The sequence below is a fragment of the Triturus cristatus genome, chromosome 4_2 (assembly GCF_964204655.1).
Source record: "Triturus cristatus chromosome 4_2, aTriCri1.1, whole genome shotgun sequence".
NCBI lineage: Eukaryota > Metazoa > Chordata > Amphibia > Caudata > Salamandridae > Triturus > Triturus cristatus.
The window spans coordinates 147,023,923-147,039,453 of NC_140586.1; the positions used below are offsets into that span (position 1 = coordinate 147,023,923).

A 15,531-nucleotide genomic window follows, 5' to 3' on the forward strand; every position below is an offset into this window, starting at 1 on the left:
TTCCAGTAGTCACTCTCATCAATGGCAGGGTGTCCTTAGTGTGCACGTCTGACCACAGAACCTCACTCTAGGTCTCACTCCATATTACACAAAGACCTCAGTAAACACACACAAGCATTGCGTCTAATGAAGTGGGGGTCAAAAGCATTATAGCCTGCTATGAGGAATTTGAGGCAGAGGAGCATGATATCCAGAGCCATGTAGGGGCCCAGTCTCCATTCCAATATGCAACATTTCAATTTTTAAAAGCATTCAAGCGAGACTCTTGGAAAACTGGAGATCTTCAAAGAATCATAATTTTATAGACCAAATACAGAACAATTTTTTGGATGCAAGTTTAGAAACAAATAATTCTCTTCCATGGATAACCTACTTGGATCTTTCTGATAAAGTAACCACATCATAGTAAGCAATACTTTCTTTGGACCTGATGAAAAAGTTCCTTACCTTCTGTAATGCTCTGTTTGGTGGATGCTCTATCTACAAGTAGACTCCTCTCCTTCTGAATATCCCAAGATCCAGTCCGGATCGGAGAACTCTTCAATGGCTCTCCCATGCCGGTAAGTGGTGCTGTCTCTATTTCATCACTACACGGGGCATCCTTGTGACATCAGTGGGGCCATAACCTGCCGTCATCTGTGTGCTGACGTTAATCTTCCGTTTATTTTTTACAAGCTTCCAAGCAAACAAATGAGTCTAACATCAGGAAGACAGGTGAGGTATTTCTTAATATGCTAATACCTCAACTAGAGGACATGTCAAATAATCAGCCATGCAATGGGGAGGAGGGTGGTTCAGAGAAGAATTTTAAGGTAAATTGGGCATCCACTAGAAAGAGCATTACCAAAGGTAAGTAACTGTTTCTTCTGAGGGATACTTCCACACATTCTGAATAGATCCTCCATGCAGTCCCCTACCAGGGGGTGGGTACATGCAGTGGCGGCTCGCAGAGGGAGTGCTACTGGGCGGTGGATCGGTGCAGGGGAGGGGTAGGGTGGGGGGATAGTAGATTCCGACATACGGGGCAACGGAGTAAAGTAAGTAAATAAATAAGTAAAACAATTTACCTTGTGTGCGCTGCATCACCAAAACAAGAAGGCATGGACGACCAAGCTCTAAGGAGATAGATTGGAGGAGAGGAAGCTGGATCACCTGGAGCTGGTATGTAGTGCCTTGATATGGACCTTGAGAATGCAGAAGAAGTTGCTGATATCTCCCAGATTACAAGAATAGGCCCTGTCAGGTCCTCATAGAATGGTATAATGGTTCCGAGACACAGTTCACTATATGCAGGACCACAATGTGTAGGTCATAATTTGTCTCAGTGGAGGGGAGTTGAAGGTCCAACATGTCCGCTGCCCCACTGATAACAGCATAAAAGGCAATATCTGGTGGAGGGAGTCTTGTTCCTATTCTGGGGCGATATCAAGTTCTCTGGCAACTTTGAGGCCTGCAAAGAGCTGATCCAGTGAGAACTGGCTATCCCCATCATCGTCTGCACTTAGCTCATTCTGTGGATATGTCTCTCTGAAGAAGAATCTACCATCCTCCAAGAGCGTCTAGCTCCTGGAATGATGGAGGGGAAAGCCCATCAATTGCAGGACTCCAGCCAGGTGGGTTGAGGCACCCATGGATTTGGTTCAGCAGTAGGAGACAATGGGTGAGTTGGTATTGGTGCTGGTAGTGTTGACTGGGGCAACAACAGCTTCATCTTTGGCACCGCAGGGGTCGACTGTAGCACAGGAAATGAAGAAGATGGAATGTTAACGAAGGAGGCATCAGACACAACACTGATCACTTTGGGTGTGGTGGCACCGGTGTCAGGATCACAGCCAATGTAACCAGAGGCAATGGCAGAAACAGTGTAAAGGACGTCGAGTGGTATAGCGATGGCAAACCTCTGTAAGTCAAAGTAATCGGACCATGGGCCACTCACTCCAGAGGGATCACGCATCTACTGAAGATGTTGAACACTGCGTTCAGAAACATCGATAAATCCACCCCAGGAGTGGGAAACTCAGGGTTGACAAAGCTGGCCTAGGACCTTGGAATCGTGCCAGAATAGCAACTCCAGGACCAGAGGGTCAGATGGTACAGTAGGCGCTGGATCCTAAATGGGTTCTTATGTCGGATCTTGCTCTAGCCTTGGTTGAGGCTAAGAAGGGGTTCTTGGTGACTTACCTTTTGATGTAAGATAGCATCCAGACTCATGCCGCCTCTCCTCCTTGTGATTTTTCTAAGAGGATTTCGTTGACTTTGGTGACCTTGACAAGGGGTGGGTGATAAATTCTGCTCTGCCAGCAGAGTTTGCAGAGTTTTGCCCACTCTGCGTTACACTTGCAACATGGAGTTCCGGCAATACTCCGTAAACCACCGGGGCACAGCGTTTTCTCAGACATGGCTCACCAACATTAAGTTGGTGAGCATAAGCGAGAATCGGCATACTCTACCCCAAGGATGGCAGCCGGTGACACTTTCTCAACAGGGCAGTCATGGGCACTCACATTAGATCACAGTAAGAACGCTGCTGCTCGAGTATAAAATCTACTCAAGCAGCAGCAAAAAAGCATCACCCTCTGGCGTGCCACGTGGTGCCGTTCGTGCTGATTTTGCAGTGCGGAACAACCTCCTGTTACTAAAAAGTAGGAGAACTTGCCTATTCTGCATGCTTGAGGAACTCCAGAGTGTCTCGCAGAGTTTTTATGTAACTCCGTGGACTTCCACAGAGTGAAACTATGCAAGTTCGGCCCACCCCCTCACCTTAACCATGGCATGGATTTACGCACTTCATCTCACACCCTGGCCATAAACATCTTGGCCTCTCTTCTTTTTAATTGCCTTGGGATGCATCCGATGACACAAATTGCAGGCCTTCACATCATGGTCAGATCCTATTGCATCAAAGGCAGATCTCATAGGGGTCTGTGATAGACATCTCACCATTACATTCCCTACATTTTGAGGCAAAAAACTATACCACAGTGATAGAATATTGGTAATATGCAATGACATCAACAACTCCAAAGGAGAATTGAGAGAGCTGAGGTCCGCATCGATGGCACGGAATAATGGGAACTGGCATTAGCCCGCTGGATGGCGGTGCTTTATGGCTCCAGTGACGTTGCAAGGAATCTGTGTGTTGTGCCTACAATGGAGCTGGCACCATGAACCGCCTTGGCATTATAGTAAAAAAAAAGTGATAGATGGATTGCTTAAATTAATCTCAGCTACTGGTAATAACCCAGGGCCACATCCCAGTCCATCATTATTTTGCACACCATGTCACCTCAGTTTGGACACAGACATAGGAAAATCAGTCATGACCCTGCTCAATAGAAACAGTCGACCCCAAACTGCCAGGACAGGTCCTCCCTGAACTGGACCATGAGCATCACAGGACTGGTATCACCCTAGTTAGTGCTAATCAGCCAGCTATAGCTTGGTTCAAGTGACACAGTGTGTACGGGGTGCATGCATGGGCATACCTTTCCAATTTAGGAAAACACACTAAAGTATACATAAAGAAAAAGTTACTTACCTGCAGTAAGTATCTTTCTGGCAGATACTCCATTTACTTGCAGATTCTTCCCCTGTAGAACAACCTTAGGTGTCAGACTTGATCCGGAAACTTCAAAGCTTTGAGGTTGCCAGCAGAGGATGCTGGACTTAGCGCTGGAAGTGATGCCAGATAACTCCAAGGACACATAGCATCTGCCATGGCACACCAACTTCAGTTTCCCTCCATTTTTTCCAAGTCTTCGAGGTGAGAGGGCAGAATGACATTGGTGAAAACGTTTTTAGTACAAAAGAATGCAAAATGGGATCTTAATAATATTTTCTATTAATCATCCATCAAACGGAGAGGTGGGTGGGTCGGTGAGAAATCCTCAGGTAGATAGAATATCCACCAGAAAGATTGTTGCCACAGGTACGTAACTTTTTCCACTGATGGATAGTTCTACCTGTAGATTCCTCACCTATAGAACAGATTCCAAAGCAACTCCACACAAATGTTTTGATGTTCCAAAACTTGGACGCCAAAGTTAATTTATTGTGGATATTTTCCCAAAATCAGGGTCTGAACACCGACACACACAGAGCACAAACACTGTGCAACACCAAATACTTTGAGGTTAGACATATGGAACTGGCATACTTCACTATAGAATTGACTGTACTACCTACTTTCACTAGACAGACCAGTCTTCTGATCTTCCATTTGGACCGTGATTTTGGGACCTAATGTCCTGCAAAGTTGATATACAGCTTTGAGAAATAGATTAAGGTGGATTACTGGCCTCCCTTATATAGCACAGCAGTGCTGTATACTGATCACACAGAGAAATACTAAGCCCTGATAAAGTCAATACATTCAACAAATAACGTGTTGGCTACTGGGAAGAATCTGCTGTTTCAACATAAAAAATATCCACAACAAAAGGAACTTTGAAGTCCACAAAACTTTTGTGTGGAGTTGGAAATACTCAAGAGTTGATTATTGATAAACACAATACTGTGTAAACTTTAACATATATCACATATATAGTGTGTGCCGAGGGAATTCATATGACTTTATTTAGGATTCCGGGCACAAGCTATCTGAATGTGAATGTAGGGTAAACATTCCTCCCTTGTGTGCACCACTCCTTAAATTAATGATTGATATTACTGTGTTGACTGCCAGGTGAACATTGTTGCCAGATCCCGCGTTTACCCTTCTTAGTCCTGAGATTCCAAAGCAATACCCTACCTAAGAGAAGGGTTGCTGGATGAGTATCCTAGGAAGGCATGCAGAACAGACCTAGCGAAGTGCCCATCTCTTCTCACTTCTGAGTCCAGACAATAGTGGTTTGCAAATGTAAGTAGGGAGGCCGCACAAGAGCAGAAGTGGTAGATTTGGTCTGGTAGAATGAGCTTGGATCACCACAGGCAGCTCTGTCTTGGCCACGGTATAGCGAGTTTTAATGCAGACGATGAGCCATCTTGATAGAGTCCTTTTCTGGCCCGCCTTTCTCTTTTTGGCACCACATTAGCCAATGAAGAGCTGATCATCCAACCTGTGTCCCTTGGTGCGGTCTAGTTAGTAGTTGATCACTTGCCTAGCATCTAACTGATGCAACTGCTCAGGAGAAGGGTAAAAGGTTGGAAGAGTAATGCACTAGACAAGATGAAAGGGAATGACAACCTTGGGAAAGAAAGCAGCCCTGGTTCGCCAAACCAGCTTTTTGGGGAAAGAATGTAGTGAAAGGAGTACAACAGCCAAGGGCTTGTAACTCACTAGAAGATATTATTGAAACCAAAACACACTCTTGAGAATAAACATTCGAAGGATACAACTGTGAAGGGACTCAAAATGAGTCCCCATCAAAAAATATAAGAATCAAATTTAAGTCTCATTGAGGAACAACAAAGGGAGTGGGAGGAAAAAGGTTGGTCAGGTCCTTGAGAAAACGCATAACAACAGAGGAAGGCAGACAAGGCGGCTACATAACCCTTCACAGTGCCAATGGCGCATCCCCTCAAGGCAGGGTAAGCGCAGATTGCAGCAAAGGGATAACTTGGCCTGAAAAGGATCCGCAGCATTGTCTGCACACCTTGCAACAACGTTGCCTCATCTGCCGGGATACAGTGACTTGGTGGAGGGGTGACGCACAAATAAAACGACGTCTACAATTTCTGGTGGCAGCTGATAGGAGCTCATTTGTCCCCATCCATCTCCAAGCATGTAGGTGGCGGTCTCGGAGATTGAGGTGCAGAACCATTCCCCCATCTGGGAGAGAAGATCTGGTCTGAATGGCAGGCAGAGTGGAGGACATGTGGAGAAGTGCAAGAGGTCTGCATACCACACCCTTCTAAGCCAATCCCGGGTTATGCGAATGATTTGGGCCAGGTCTTGTCAAATCTTCCTCAGAACCCGTGGAATCAAGCATATGGGGGAAATGCATAGTGCAGCTCAAAGTTCCACCCAAACTGAAACGTATTCCGGAAGACTCCCCTCAACAGAAACTGGTGGGCACAGAACTGCGGGCATTGATTATTTTCCAAGGAAGCAAACAAGTTCACATGAGGAGTGCCCCACTTGACAAACATGTCCTGAACTACTTCCAGCAGAAGACACCTCTTGTGATCGGCAAGATAACATCGGCTAAGACTGTTGGCTCTGACATTTAGAGACCCCACTAGGTGATTGGCGATGACCCATATCCCTTGGCAGTGTGCCCAAGAAACCACTCTCAATGCTTCCAGGCAAAAGAGGTGAGACCCTACTCCCCTTTGTTTGTTGAAATACCACATCACCGTCACATTGTTCGTCATCATCTGGATGGAGCAACCAAACTACAATGGAGGTGAGGAAGGCCCTGAGCACCAGCTGATTCACCCATAAGTCTAGCAGGTTGATGTGAAGCAAATGGTCCTCTGGAGATCAGAGGCCCCTGATCTCCAGATCCACCAGATGAGCACCCAACCCCAAGGTGGAGTTATTCATCACTACCATAGAAACAGCTGGCTGAGGAGTGAAGGTCATTCCATACATCAGGTTTGCCTTGTTCCCCCAGCAAGCCACTTGCACTGCAACAGTGGGGGGATCCCGATGGAGTCTGCCAGATCTTCCCCGTACATAAGCCACTGCCTGTGGAGGCATTGCTACAGGATTGTAATTTGGCAACATGCATACTTTACTAGGAGAATACAGGAATACAGTAGACTCAGGAATCGCAGGGCTCTTAGGACAGGACTGGTAGAACTCAATAATTTCCAGGATATCTCAGACTCTCTTTGAAAGTGGGAAGGGAGAAAGAAGGTTGGTGTCCAGTACCAACCCTATGAACTGGATTTGTTACTCCACATAAAATTAGCTTTGAGGAGCTAGTCATCCAGGTACAGAAAGAGGAGGATGCCTTATCATCTGAGATGGGTCACCACCACCTTCATGAAGACTTGAGGTGCCAATGTCAAAACAAATGGTAGTACTGCAAATTGGTAGTGTAGAGAGCCTACCACACACCTCAAGTACTCTAAATGAGATTACAAGATAGGAATGTGGAAGTACGCATCTTGCAAGTCTAGGGACACCATCCCGTCTCCAAGCTCTAACGCCAGTAGAACCTGAGCAAAGGGTCAGCATCCTGAACTTTTCCTTTTTGAGGAAGATGTTCAGGATCCTGAGATCCAGGATAGAGCACAGACCAACGTACTTCTTTGAAACCAGGCAGTAACATGCATAACAACCTTGGCCATTTCCTTCTCTGGCACTAACTCCACTGCTCATTTGAGAAGGAAAACTGCTACCTCTTGTTGCAGAATGACCAGGTGATCAGAAGGAGGGGAGAACAGAGAGGGTGGAATAGTAGGGGTAATCTGTAGGAAGAGGATCGAGTAACCCTTTTCAATAATTTGTGAGACCTATTGGTCCAAAAAGATGCCCTGCCAGGCCTACAGAAAATAGGACACCCTTCTTTCCAAAGGCTCCGTGTGAGGTTGATGAAGTGAACTTAGCCTGATTTCCATGGGCTCTGGGGAGGAAGAGGAGGGTTCTAGCGCAGATCCTCGCATGTTCGCTTTAACTCTGCCTCTGTATTGGCTCACAAGTTGGTTCAGCTCCTGATGCAGGATCAACGGCAGGTATTGTTGCGGACAAAAGGAGAACCCTCTTCCAAAACCTTGAAAATGGCAAAAGCCTTTGTAATCTCTAGCACGCAGAGGCTGTAGGTCTAGGGATCTGGCGGAGGCCTTGCAGGTCTTAAACCTTTCCAGTGCAGAGTCAGCCTTGTATCCAAAGAGTCTAAAACAATCGAATGGAAGATACATTAGATTAACTTGGACATCAGAGGACAAATTTGATAGTCGAAGCCAAGCATGTCGTCGTACTGAGATGGAGGTACCCAACGCCCGGAATACTGAATCCGCTGGGCTCACATACAGCAGATCCAGAAACATCAAGGAGATTTTCTCCACTAAAAAAACTAACCAACCAGGAACATCACAAAGGAACCCAAAGGAGCTTTAACTGTATTCATTGCAACAATGTCATTGGAGGGAATGCTATAGCACATCCCACAAAAGGTAACACCATTCAGTTATAACACTCAGCGATCTGTGACACTAAAAATGTCATATACGCATGAAAATGTCCATGTGGAAAATTACATGTAGGGAAAACTGAAAGAAAAATCAAAATCTGCATCACAGAACATAAAAGTCACATTCAAAACAAAATTAAAACTTCAACCGTGGCTATGAAGTGGCAGGAAGCAGGTCACAATGTGACTTAATTGCAGTTTTAGTTTTTGAAGTCATAACAGGCAGGCCAGATAAGGACACACACACTGTCTCAAACACAATTTTATTGGATTGAGAAAATAGATACTATGCATCCATCCCAGATGAATGATAAATTAGAATATGCATGTTTTCTATAATTTTTAACACAGTGTGTCATTTGCTGAAGATTACTATATTATATGCATATATGTTTGTAAATTTGATTTATTATACACACTATTTCACTATAATATTTTAGGTTTGAAATGTACTGTTTTTTCCCCATAATTTTCATGGTATGTCCATGCAGGCACCTTCATGTTTTTCAGACTGTTTTGGCTACTTTGCCTCTCGTTGCACACACGCATTCATGGCATGAATCACAGTGGTTATACGAGATCACAGCATCATTATTGATATTGTGGGAAGGCACCTTTAAAACATTTATGCTCGAGGGATACGTATGTACACATCCTCTGTCATTGGACAGCTGAGGTTAATATTGCCGAATGGGAAAACACTTCCATATCACGTCTATTGCAGCAGTAATGGCGAACATGATCAGCGTTCTTTGACTCGCTGAGTCGCATTGATCAGTACTGGTAGGTGGAGCACATTCTGAGTTTTAATTGTCAGGTACTTGTTTTACATTCTAGTTTGCTTGCATGTCTGTATAAGCATGCAGTGTTTGCATATGCTTTCTAGGCACTAAAGAGAAGTAATTGTTCACCTGGGGGCACCTGTGATTTGTCAAACGCTGTAATTTCATGGAAACATCAAGCACACTTCTCGGATTGCGGGTGATGTTAAACCTGCAAGGTGTTGTTTCGCCTGGTTTATAGACTTCCATAGAGAACTTGGATATTTGGTGTGTCCTACTTCAATTGGTAGCACTTCACTTTATCACAGCTTAATTAGAGATACTGTCTTCGCTGTTGACAGACTTTTTTGTTTTCATCTCTTTAGAGATCCCCGGAATAAATGTTATTAGACCTGAAATGCATTGAGTAGTAGGAACAGAATTAATATTGAATACATGGAATATGTTTGGATGGATAAACATATCAATGAACATTGGAAATCATATAATAGGTTTCAGCAAATACAAAACAAAGAATAGTGAAGAATCAGCAATACGGAGATTTGATGATTAACGGCTGAAGTGTATTATTATCATTTTTAAATTGTTTGAGTAGAAACGTTTGGTTCAGAAGTTAAATGCAACCAGGGCAGGCAAGTGGGGATCTACTACCAGCACGTTGTTCATAGAAGAATTGTTAGACTTGGCTTTTTTAGCGGGTTTACCCCCAATGTTTTGCTTTTTGGCCTCCTGTTTTTGACCCTGTTTTTGTTGGTTTGAGGACTCTGGGCACTTTACCACTGCTATTCAGTGCTAAAGTGCATATGCTCTCCATGTAAATTGAGTTTATGGATTGGTGATTCCATGATTGGCATATTTGATTTACTAGTAAGTCCCTAGTGCAGAGCACTGTGTGTGCCAAGGGTATGCAAATCAAATGCTGCTAGTGGGCCTGCAGCACTGATTGTGCCACCCAGATGAGCAGCCTGTAAACATAAATCAGACCTGCCACTGCAGTGTTTGTGTGCAGTTTGGTGCTGCCATGTTGAACTGGCAAGTGCACCCACTTGCCAGACCCTAATCTTCCCTTTTCTTTCATGTAAGTCAAACCTAAGGTAGGCGCAAGGCACTCCTGTGGGCAGGGTGCTGTGTATGTGAAATGTAGGACATGTACTGACGTGTGTGGCATGTCCTAGTAGTGAATTACAGTGCATTTTGTTTTACACTATGGAAAGAATATCTGCCCCATAGTGTAGACTGGGAGTTTATTTATAACATCTTATAAATATAACTTCCCATTGGGACAAGACAGAAAGTTGGAGTTTAGTATGCCTGAACTCTGAACATAAAAATACATCTTTTAGTAAAGATGATTTTTTTATTGTGTGTTTCAAAACACCACTTTTAGAAAGTGAGTATATTCTTGCTTAGTCATCCCGTGTGCCTCTGCTGGTTTGTGGATTGACTGTCTGGCTTTGGAGTGACAGGGGATGGGGATGTGCATTCTCTCAGATGGCCACTAGAGGGTGGGGGGTTGATGTGTGTCCTGCCTTTCCTGAGTGAGTTAGGGCTGGGCAGAATAGACCTGGGCTGCATTCAGAGTAGTGGGAGGAGTTTTCACTAGCACCTGAATAGGCCTGGTCTGCATTTAGAGTGGTGGGAGGAGATTTCCCTTGCACCTGAATAGGCCCTGTCTGCCTTGGACAATACTGACTTCACCTCCTGCCAGGAAGCCGCTCCAGTGAGGACAGAACTGGTTTTGGCTGAGCAAAGAACTTCTCTGCCACCAGAGAATAAAGAAATTTGTGCTAAAGTGGGGCCCAGACCCAGAACTTTAGATCACTCCTGAACTAAGGAACCTGCCACGAAGAAGAGCTGGAAAAGCTGTCAAGAGGAACTGCCACTTTGCTGCATGCTCTGCTGTGTTGGCCTGCTGCTTGCTGCTTCTATCTTGGACAGGGAAAGGACTGGATTGTACTTTTATCATCCTGCTGTTAGGGTTTTCTCCATCGGCTTGAAGTAGAGCTTGCCTCCTGTTGGACTTCTCAGAGAGATAAAAGACTTCAGAGAACTCACTGGAATCAATGACTGCGAAGAAGAAGAGCTGGAAGAACCGCTAGGAGGAGTACTGCCCCTTTGCTGTGTTGTTACTTTGCTGTGTTAGCCTGCAGTTGCTTCTCCTGGCCTGGGCAGTGAAAGGACTGGACTTAACTTTCATTACTTGTGCTGAGTATCTTCAAGGGCTTAAAGTAGAGCTTGCCTCCTGTTCTGAAGTCTCAGGGACTGCAAGACTTAACCGACCTCTGGGTACTGCCCCTGGAACCGTGGTTTCAGTTGCCACAGAGGGGGGAAAGCAGCCGACTCTGTCACTGAGTCCGTCGCTAGGCTCTGTATCCTGAAGGCACCGCAGAGGCCACCGTCCCCATCTCGCACCGCAACCCTGGTCTCACCTACGATGAAGACCACCACCGCTGCCGCCACCAAGCCGCTGCTTGCAACGTGACCTGTGGGCACTGCACTCCACACCGCAGCGCTTCACTTCGCCGCCCTGGTCTCACCAAAGCCATCGCTGCACACTGACCATGACTTCTGTGACCCCATCGTGGCTTGGGACCTTCCCGGAGAGCTGGAAACACGCAGAGCTCAACGCCCTCTTAAAGAAACCCACAGCAGACCCCACCGAACTCAAAAACTTCCGGCCCATCTCTCTCCTGCCTTTCCCCGCCAAAGTGATTGAGAAAATTGTCAACACTCAACTCTCCAACGCCCTGGAAACCAACGACTCCCTCGACCCCACACAGTTCGGTTTCAGGACCAACCACAGCACCGAAACCGCCCTCATCGCAGCCACGGACGACATCAGAGCCCTGACCGACAAGGGTGAGACCGTGGCCCTCATACTCCTGGACCTCTCCGCAGCCTTCGACACGGTCTGCCACCGCACCCTGATACGACGCCTCAGCAACGCCGGCATCAGAGGCAAGGCCCTCAAATGGATCATCTCCTTCCTCTATGGAAGGACTCAGAGAGTCCGCCTGCCCCCCTTCAGATCCACAGCCACGGAGATCATCTGCGGCGTACCTCAAGGATCCTCCCTCAGCCCCACTCTCTCCAACATCTACATGACCCCCCTGGCGAACATCGCACGCAAACACGGACTGGACCTTATATCATACGCCGACGACACCCAGCTCATCTTATCACTCACAAACAACCCCACCTCAGCTAGGACCAGACTTCATGAAGGAATGAAGGAAGTGGCGAACTGGATGACAGACAGCCGCCTGAAACTGAACGCCGACAAGACGGAGGTCCTCATCCTCGGCCCCACCCCCACCGCATGGGACGACTCCTGGTGGCCCCCCGCCCTAGGCAGCACTCCCCAACCCACCGACCACGCAAGCAACCTCGGCTTCATCCTGGACTCATCCCTCACCATGACCAGCTTTATAAATGCGAATGATTGATTGATTGATTGATTGGGAACACCATTCGTAAGTCACATGACACATGACGCACCGCCCCATCCGACACCACAGTCCAGACGGACCGACACCGGCTTCCCACAACCGACTCTGTCGCCTGCACCATGATCTTTCAGCACCGCATCGAGCACCACCTTCACTCTGCACCGCAGCCCTGGTCTCACCGATGCTTCTGGATGACAGTCACCGAGCCGCTGCCTGCATCGCGTCTTGAGGTCACCACACGCCGCACCGCTCCGCTTCACACTGCAACCGGGAATGTTGCCGTGACCAGCTCGCACCAACGTGTCGGCTGCAACACAAAAGTTACTATTTACGAGTCTGCTGACACCCCCGTCGGATGCGGTCAGACGAAACTGTTGGATTCTGTTGCTTTCAGTATCGCGGTGGCCCCGGATGGAGCTACCGACTCGGAAGAACTGTGTTTTTGAATATTTCGGCAATCCTAAAGGATATCTTGCAAAGTATATATTTTTAAGTACTGCATGTTAGATTCTTATTGTTTTGTTCTTTTTTTGGATATAAAAAAAAATTGGTTATTTTTCTAAACTGGTATGGTGTCCTTTTGTAATGTTTTCACTGTATTACTGTTGGTTATGTGCAAATGCTTTACACACTGCCTCTGAGATAAGCCTGACGATACGTGCCAAGCTACAAAGGATAAAGGGTCCCTAATTGGATAAAAGTACCTACCGCTGCCAACTAGAGATCCCCATTTCTAACAAGAACCATTTGTGCCATGTACCATAACGCATGGTTGTTTCAAGCGAAAAGGCAATTTGTATTGAGTGATTTTAGGGCTATGTTTTCTGGTGAAAAAATCTTTTTTATCTTTTTTCCTGGACAAAAAGGACTGTTGAAAAGGTACCAACAGATTGTGACCCTGAACAGAAAGCTTGTATAAACAAGCTTTCAGGGGAGGGATGGGAAGACAAGAAGGCCAGGTGCTGATCGATATCGGTGGCCCACTTGGTGATTCACTGTCAGCGATGAGGAAGGTTATGCTACCACCGGGTCCATCACGGCATCATTGAAAGGGAGAAGTGGCTCAGCTGAATTCGCCGAAGGAAGGAGAACCTCAGTGAGGACAGTTGCTTTTTATTGTCAATGGTAGTCAATTTCAGGTCCAACACCACAGCAGCCTTTAGCATCACTTTGTGAAGGGAGAAAACCTCTGGCATGGGATGATTCAGGGTAAGCTCAGGCGAGGTGTCCAACCTGCTTGCAGATTACAATCTTTGAAAATCCAAGGGGTCTTGCATGGGGTTGCCCTCTGAGAACTGCTTCACTGCATCTAAATCAGTCCCAGAAATCTCATTAAGGTGACCTCCATACACCTCCTCTGACAGAATCCTCTGAGTCTCTCAGGGAGAGTGAACGTGTGGCTCAAATTTGGGTTGTGGCACCGATGACTAAGTAACCATGGCTAGAGCAGGTGGTGGAGGTAGAGTTGGCTGAGGCGGTATCAGCACTGTCTACAGCTCTGGTTGCAACACCATAAAGTATGGCATCAGCTCAGAACCAATGGCCCTGAAGGGCATGAAAAATGGAAAGCAGTGAGTTGGGCCAAAGGGGGCGCCGGATGGCTTCAACTCTCTTGCGAATATGGCATACATGGCATTGAGAAATGCTGCAGGATCTGCACCAGGAACACGGAAAGCACCAGGGCTGATGCCGGGGGAGTCAATGACATCAGAACTGGAGGTCAATCCGGAGCCGGTTCCAAGGGGGGAAGAAGAGCTGCACTCATAATCCTCTGTAGGGTTAACAATGAGCTCTGGCTCTGAGGACGAGGGTCCTGTTGGAAATGGAGATTGACGAGGAGAGCTACCTCTAGAATGCTTCTTGTCCTTCTTCTTATGTTTTCGTTGCTTCTTACCGGACAACATTCCTGGATAACGGAAAATATGAGACCATTTATGGTGGTGTCAATCATCCTTTGCCCGGGCCACAAAGTTTGGCCCTGCGCTCTGTAATGGCCTTAAGGTTCACACTCACGCATACAGAACACGACTTAGTGTCGTAGTTGAAGCCTAAACACCACAAACAGATGGCATAGGCATCTGTGATAGACATTTGTCCATCACAATCGCTGCAAGGCTTAAACCCTGACTCCTTTGGGGAGACATTCTTGAAATATTTGGTACTGTGATTTTAGTAACAAATTTATAAGGAAAAGATTTACCTCAGAGGAGAAACTCTGGATCCGCATCGAAGGTGCAGAAAATATGGAACTGGCGTTGGTAAGCCCGGATGGGCACTTTATAGCCTCAGTGCTGGTGCCGCTAGGGTCCAGCACCCTCAACTGACAACCTCAAAGCTTTAACGTTTCCAGTTCCAGTCTAATGCTTTGGGTTGTTCTACAGGTGAAGAATCTGCAGGTAGAAGTATCAATCAGAAATACATTTAGTTTTAAAATGACAACAAATTCAGCAAAATAAATTGCATCAAACTACTATTAACCGATTTTATGTACAACAATTCAAAAGGCTATAGCAGTCCCTAAAACCTTTGAACCCCTTGCTCCATTACAGTCTACTCAACACACTGTATCTGTAAAGTGTTGTAGGTACACAACTAATATTTGCAACTATACTGATCCCCTCATGAAATTAACTTCAGAAAAATGAATGGAAGTTCAAGTCTTCTAAGGATTTTAAAAAGTGTGCAGTAGAATATGCATTTTTGGAAGTCAATGTGGTGTTTCACAGACCTTAAGAGAGCCATCGGTGATACTATAGCCATACATGCAAAGAGCAACCTTCACATTCCATGTGCAATGCCACATTCAGGTGCTGTTTATTTCTGCAGCCGGATAGCATCTAATGTAAAGTAGATCATAAATGATAACTGATGTAGTTTTAAGGTGGCATAATGGACTCTTGAACTGTTTGCGTTAGATAAATAGAGATATGTGAGATGCACTGATGATGGATTACTGTCCTAAAATATTAATATGTTTGGTACTATCTCTTGGATCCGCAATTAAACGCTTGCAACTGAATAACTTCTCTGTTCATGCCTTACATCAAATTAATACAAGAATATTCTTTAACCAATTTGATGACGTACGCAGAGAAAGACATTTAACTATAATATAAAAGGACATCAGTGGACACTCATGCTCATAATCCAAGAGTCAATCATAAACCAGGCCTCAACTTGAATCAAGTTCCACCAAGCAACTTCCTTGTTATAAATGCA

The 15,531-nt window shown here is 45.8% G+C and overlaps 1 long non-coding RNA gene across 6 annotated transcripts in view; it reads right to left on the minus strand.

Moving 5' to 3' along the window:
* Window positions 1–15,531, minus strand: part of LOC146833200 (uncharacterized) — an 85,293-nt gene that overhangs the window by 39,348 nt on the left and 30,414 nt on the right. For 5 of the 6 annotated variants that reach the window (XR_014960538.1, XR_014960539.1, XR_014960537.1 and 2 more), the window contains exon 4: window positions 14,513–14,702. This is a non-coding gene — a long non-coding RNA (uncharacterized LOC146833200). Of the gene's footprint in view, window positions 1–551; window positions 676–14,512; window positions 14,703–15,531 lie in introns of those variants that run through there. The other variant, XR_014960541.1, reaches the window with a different exon arrangement.